Below are 7338 nucleotides of genomic sequence, written 5' to 3'. Positions count from 1 at the left end.
GCAGGAGGCCAAGGGCTGGCCATGGCATGGGGACAGAGGGGAGGATGGGGTGTCCCCCAGGAGACAGAGCTTCCCCTTTACCCCCCACACCCACGTTTGCGGGCGATACCCAGCTGGGAGGTGCCCTTGGCTCTCTGGAGGGGCGAGAGGCCTTGCAGAGGGAGCTGGCTGGACGGGAGCATGGGGCCATGGCCAGGACAACATACTCTAGACTTGGCTTCATGGGCTCCTGAAGAAGTACCACAAAGAAACACACCTGGCTTTTGCCCAGACCAGTCTACCAGGGGAATTCACTTATTCACCATTCAAGTCACAAGGTTTCAGAGCCCGTAACTCTCAATTTTTTCAGTCCTGAGCAAAAAAAAAAAATCCAAAAATATTTACCGAGCCAACGGTGACAGCAGCACTCATTCCTCCTCCTCCGTCACGGTGTGGTGTCCCCTGTGTCACACTGAGAGGCACAAAAGCCTCAGCTGCTGCTGGATCCGCTCCAAAAGCTTTGTGAGGGAGCTGATGGTGTCTACTCTCCAGCTTGGAGGTTTGCTCTCTACCGTTTCCATAAGGCACCACATTTGGACCAAAGCGCCAGAGATGCCGGCCACAGGAGACAGCACTCTGCAGGTGACCCTGGCTGCGTGGTGGCCCTTTGGCTCTTTCTGGCCACTGGTCCTGCCCACCTGGGGCTCTGCCTTTGCCCTCCTGGCACTGCTCCCAGCACAGCTCAGGCCGCAGCAGGAGCTGGGGCAGCCACAATCCCAGCGGGAACAGAGGGAACAGGCACAGCCACACGCCAGGCAGATTGTGCCAGGAGGGTCTCTGCCCTCGTGGGCTGGCACCGCGTCGGGTTTCCCACCGGTTCCAGCCCAGTGGCTTCTGCCCGTGGGCACCTACCCCACTGCTGACACCAGCCTGGGGGGGGATTCTGCACCTCTGGGGCCTCATCCCAGAGAGAATTTTCACCCCAAGCCAGCCTGTCCCGTGGAGAAGGGGCAATAAAGAGCAGCTCACAGACAACCTCCCATTGGCATGTTTGCTGGCAGGAGAATGCAAGCACAAAATAAACAAAATATTAAAAAAACATGAGTTTCCATTCTCCTTGAGAGAATCCTCCTTGAGAATCTCTCCTGGAGTTTCCCTTAATTGCTCTCTGCACTCCCTTGTAAACCCTTTGCACTCCCCACAACTCACTGCTGGGGACAAAGAGATGGCCCCGTTTATCCACACCAGTATTTTATTACCACCCTTCTACTTGCCCCCAGAAACCTGATTCCACCCATGTCCTGTTTAAGCAGACCTTTCCCCAAACCCGCCCAACACCACCCTCCTTACCCAGCTCTTCTACTATTACTGCAGCCCTGACACAGTTAATGTCCTCCCAACACCATCGTCTTGGGGCACTCGCTACAAACTCACCAACACCAGGGGTGAGCTCAACTCAAGCCACAAGGAGGAAAGCTCTCGCAGGAAGGGTCTCAGCATGCGGGGAGGGTGGGAGAAGGATGGCTTTGGGCAGCAGCATCCGACTGGAGACCAGGTGCAGGCTGCTCCCTGCAGCGCCTGACCCTGGGACAGCCCGGACACCTGCGAGTCACTGGCTGAAACCCACATGTCCAGGGGAGCCTTTCCTGGGGGGCAGAAGGTCCCGACAGCCCCACTCCTCCCGGCTGCGGGCATGCAGGGGGTGGCAGGACAAGTCTGGGGGCTGGAGCTATTGCTGAGGGCAGGGACAGCCAGGGGGGCACGGAAAGCTCAGCACTGCCAGCCGTCAGACACCCACGCACAGCCCCGACCCAGCCCCAGAGAGAGGGGACACCGCATCGCCCCCCGCCTCCGCACCGCAGGGAGGGTCCCCACCCACGGCTCCCCGCACCCCGACACCCTGCACCCACAGCAGCCCTGCAACCAGCTCCCTCTCCCCAAAGCCCCCCGCAGCCTGCGCTGCCCCCTCCACCTGGGGCCCCGGCTGTGCACAGGGACCCCCTGCCCCCGGGGCGGCCGTGCCACCACCCCCAGCCGCCCCCAGCCCCGCCATCCCCGACACACTGGAACCACAACTCTGCAAACGCCGTGGCTCCCAAGAAATGCACACAGAGCTTGGGGGTGAAAAACAGGAACACAACTCTTTATTAACAACAACACAACTACCTACAACTACTGACAAAAACACCAGTAACTTCAAAACGCAACTATAAATACAACTATATACATCTCTTCCTCTTCACAGAGTACCTCCCTACCCGTCCCTCCCCTCCCCCCAGACAAACCAGAAACCCACACCACAAAACCAAAAAAAAAAGCCAGCGAGCGCCCGGTGGCACTGGGACCCAGACCCGGCCAGGGAGTCCCGGTCCCGATGTAACCTTGGGGCTCCAAATCAACCCACATGGCCACGCTGAAAAACAGCAAATGTTGAATGATTGCTCCCACATGGAAGGTGCCAGGAGGGAAAAGTGGTGCTTGTTCTCCCTGTCTCTGGGAACCACTTTCATTGCCCCTCTTACCGTGGGGCTAACACTCTCCTCAGACCTGGCCTCAGAAACAGCAAATGTCTGATGTTTCCTCCTACATGGATGGTTCCATGGGGGAAAAGAGGTGCTTGTTCTCACTGTCTTTGGGAAACGCATTTATTCCCATCTAACCTCTGTGCTAACGCAGTCTCCAGACCTGGGCTCAAAAACGTGAAACGTCTGGAGATTGCTCCCACCTGGAAAGTGCCAGGAGGGAAAAGTGGTGCTTCTTCTCACTGCCTCAGGGAATTGCTTTCATCGCATTTCAAGCCCTCGTGCTAACACTCTCCCCAGACCTGGGCATCAAACGCCTGGAGATTGCTCCCACATGGGTGGTGCCAAGTGGGAAAAGTTGTGCTTGTTCTCACCGTCTCTGTGATCCGCTTTCATTGCTTCTCTAACCTCTGTGGTAACGCGCTCTCCAGAGCTGGGCTCAAAACCAGCAAATGTCTGATGATTGCTCCTGCATGGAAAGTGTCATGAGGGAAAAATGATGCTTGTTTTTACTGTCCCTGGGAACCGCTTTCATCACAACACAAACCTTTCTGCTAATGCTCTGTGGCAGAGAGAAAAAGATTTGCAGTGAGAGGTTCAAATTCACAATTTATTTGGACTTCACTCACAGGTCCGATACGACACTATTGCAAGTTTTATGGATACGATGGAAGAATGCACTACTGTAATTCAAGAAAAAATACCAAACAAGCCAACTCAAACAACAACAACAACAAATTATCCTTATCAAAACAAACATAGAAAGATCACAAGAATGAAAAAAACCCCGAACTTCTGGTCCACATTCAAGTTCTGCACAGCTTGTCCATTCCATGCAAGTGCAGCTCATGCTTCAGGTCGACACATCTTAGGTCTCCACCCCATTGCACTCCTTGTCCCTCCTTTTGTCGGGGCACACCTGCAAGCAAATGTAAAAGTGCTGCTCGACCGTATCTACGATCGACAATGAGTCAGTTAGAAATCTGGTATGATCCACCTACTACTTGTTAATCCAGGCTTTGCAAGCTGCAGAAGCACCTGTAAAGCATACGCCCGACTGGTCTGATTCAGCTGTAAAAGGGGATGCTTCTAAAACAGGTGATGGTTCGTTAGATTTGACTAGCATAGAAAGGTCTGACTTAACATCCTTTTGTCATTTAGATGTTTTTACTGGTCCTTCAGCAATAGTAACTAACTGGCCAATACCTTCCAAGTAGGAGTACCATTTCTGAACAGTGGGGTTTTGGGCAATTCCCTCAGTGGGAGGAGTCCCCTTCTTAACTGATTCCAGGAGAAGGTAAGGACTCCAGACAACCATATCTTGGCTCGTGCAGATCCACTCAGCCTCTTACTGCCCGCACAAGTGATAACATACCTTTTTCCCAATCAGTATATCTCCGCTCAGTATCATTAAATCAACAAGAGGAGAATTCCAAGGGTGCATCAGGACCTTCTGGTCCCCATTGAAAGAAATTACAATGAGAACCATGTTCGCTGAATCCCCACTCAATCTGCCTAGGATCTGCCTGGTGTATAGGGCCTAAAGTCTGATATATGCGAAGCTCATGAATCAGCAGATTCAAGGCTTCCTCATGCTGAGGGTCCACCACCAGCCAACATTTTTCTTAATCAAATTATACAGGGGTCTAGCAATTATGGAAAATCCAGGGATACGTTTGTGCCAATAACCTAAAGTCCCAAGTATCTGTTGCAGCTCCCTTTTGTTCTCCGGAGCTCTACCAGCTTCTATTTTTTCCAGGATATCGGCTGGTATAGCCACGGCTCCTCCTGACCACCAAACTCCTAAAAATGTAACTTCTTGACTTGGTCCCTGACATTTAGCAGGAGGGATTTCTAATTCCAAGGAAGTCAGTGTGTCCCAAACCTGACTAGACACTTCTCTGACTGCCTCGTCATTATCTCCACCTATTAGGATGTCATCAATGTATTGGTACATGTTTATCCCATCTGGTACCTTTATCTCCTTCAATATTTTCGCTAGTGCATTATGGGCAATAGTGGGGGAATGTTTGTATCCTTGTGGGAGCTGATTAAAAGTATATTGCACTCCCTCCCACACGAACGCAAATTGAGGTTTATCTTCCTCCTGAAGAGGAATCATAAAAAACATATCCTTAACACCTAAAGTGCACATCCACGTGTGACAGTTAGCTTCAATCTGGGTGACCAGGTCAAACGTTAGCAACAGTGGCCGTAAAGGGGCATTACATTGCTATTAAGCCTCCTGTAGCCAATTGTGAGTCGCCATCTACCGTCGCCATACCAGAGAATTATAGGGTGAGTGCGTCCTGATTATAACACCACGGGCGTCCAGGTCTTTAATTACTTCCCTGATCCCCATTTTGGCTGTGGCTGGTAAAGGATATTGATTAACATTTGTCACCCGAGAAGGAGACAGTCTAATGGCAGTCTCCAGTAACCGGACCTCACATGGTGGGGCTCCAAAGCTCCATACCGTGCTGTCTGGCAATCTCCAGACTTTGTTTGCTAATACATCAAATCCCAAAATGTTATTACAATAAGGACCGATGACTGCTTTTATCTTAGTCATTTGGTTTTCTCCTGGAAGCCAGACACACGACGTACCAATTGGTCTGATTTCAGGGACTCCAGTCCCTCCTATTACACTTATCTTCTTCCAGGTGGGGACTAATCCTTTCTTTTTTGCTGTTTTTTTGGTGATAACACTTATTTGAGCTCCAGTATCAATTAGAAAATTTACATGTATTCATCCGGGGCCAGTAGCTAAAATAATATGTGGGTCACTTAAATGGTTAGGCCATTGTGGGTTGGCCTAAAATACCCCCCGCGCTTTCTAGTTTTTTAGATCAATCAAAACCTTCCTTAAGTCTGCAAAAAGATTCGCAGGAGCAGAGGCTTTACCTTTCTGTGTTTTAACAGCATCAGTATGTTCTGTAGCTTTGTTAGTAGGCTGTTCCACCAGGTTTACCATTACAGGAATATTCTCTGTGGGCTGTCCATGTAACATTGATTGAGATATTTCTAATGCTAACGCCTTTCTCCACAGTTCATTACGCTGAGGGTCAGAATGAGAATTGGTTTGTCAAGGAGGACGGGGATTATTATGCCTGAAAAACCGTGCCTGCCGGACATGGCGCTGCGTATTTGAACCTTCCTCTCACCAACCCCTGTCTCTACCATAAATCACTATTTGTTGTAATAGTTCCCCCAGGCTAAAAGGGGCTGCCGTCGCCAATGGGGGCTGCGAGTATTATGGTCAATTGCCTGTGAAATCTTTTCCTTTCGGTTTTGCACGTACATTTTCACGGCATCAGGGAGACCTCTAATCTAATCAACGGTTTAAGGTGCACCGGATCCACCGGAGCAGCAAGGGGAATGCCCTGCTCACCATGCTCATTCATGGCTTGTATACAGGCAGCCTTTTGTACCGATTCAGCTAGCCTGGCTAACCCAGCAGTTTTAATAGCCAGTGGCTCGCCTCGCTCTCTAGAATCCATCCCTCCTGCCCAGTGGGCGACTCTAAGTGTTAAGGGTTGATCCCCGGCAGGGCCCCCATCCAGGAATACACCAGGACCCCAATAACCTCTAGCTTCCTCCTCACTCAGCAAGATAAGATCTCCTTCTTTTAGCGAAACATCCCATAAATATTCAGTTGCATTTTCCCCCAGCTTGCGTGAAAATTGTTCTTGCATTCGAGCAAGCTCAGGTCCCGAACGCGGGGTGATACGTGTTGTAGTATATCTCCGATTATTTCGATCATTTGACTGCACCTCTGTTTTCATGAGGGGTCGAATTTCAATATTACTTGCCCCCTTGGGCGCATCATCTGGGTCACCCCAGATATCCCGGTCCCAAGTATCAGGATCAGTGCACATAACTAAATTCTTGACTTGGGCGGGAGAGGGGGTCGGAGCATTTGACAACAACGGATCTAATTTTGCCTGTAACCTCCAATTCCTCTCCCTTTCAGCAATTAATTCATCTTTCAAAAGCATGTTTTCAATTTCCAATTACCCTTCATGAGCCCTTAAGGCTTCTTTTGTCTTTTGTTCTTCCTCTAAAGCAGCTTTGGTAACCTCAACTTCAGTTTGCAATTCACAGAGCTTTTTACTGCAATCAATCAGGGCGTCTGCCGTCGAGTCAGCTGCACCCATTTTCTTAACACCTTCAGATTTCCATGCCTCCTCCTGTGCACAGGTTAAACACACTCCAAAAACAGTGCACAGGACACCTTTACCCTTTCCAATTTTTTCCTTTTGTTCCTTCTTACACTGCTCTACCCATTCCACCACTTTCTCCTTACTTTTCCACAACCTCTTAGCCTTCTCCCTGTCCGCGGGAGAGGGTTTACAACCATGTTTCTGCAATAGTTCTTCCGTTGTACCCTGCTCGCTGCACCAATTGATGTGGCGGAGAGAAAAAGACTGCACTGAGAGGTTCAAATTCACAATTTATTTGGACTTCACTCACACGTCCGATACGACACTATTGCAAGTTTTATGGGTACAATGGAAGAATGCACTATTGCAATTTAAAGAAAAAAAAATAATCCACAGAATACACTATTGCAACCTAAAAAGTGATCCCGAAAAGTAACAACACAAACGACAAGCACGCTAGATATTAATACCTTAAAAGAGTGCACAAATCACGGTCTTAAAGTATGTCAAATATCATACGTATGTTATTAAATCACTTACCCCCTCTCTCAGGTGAGGCCGCTCAGTCCCTGGGAAGCTGCCTTGCACGGCGTCCTGGACAAGGGGGAGAAGAATCTCCTACAGGCCAGCTGTATCGTTGGAAGACTCCCCATTTTCCTCCCCAAAACTTAGGG

The sequence above is a fragment of the Larus michahellis genome, chromosome 12 (assembly GCF_964199755.1).
Source record: "Larus michahellis chromosome 12, bLarMic1.1, whole genome shotgun sequence".
In the NCBI taxonomy this organism is placed as follows: domain Eukaryota; kingdom Metazoa; phylum Chordata; class Aves; order Charadriiformes; family Laridae; genus Larus; species Larus michahellis.
This window is presented reverse-complemented; position numbering follows the sequence as displayed.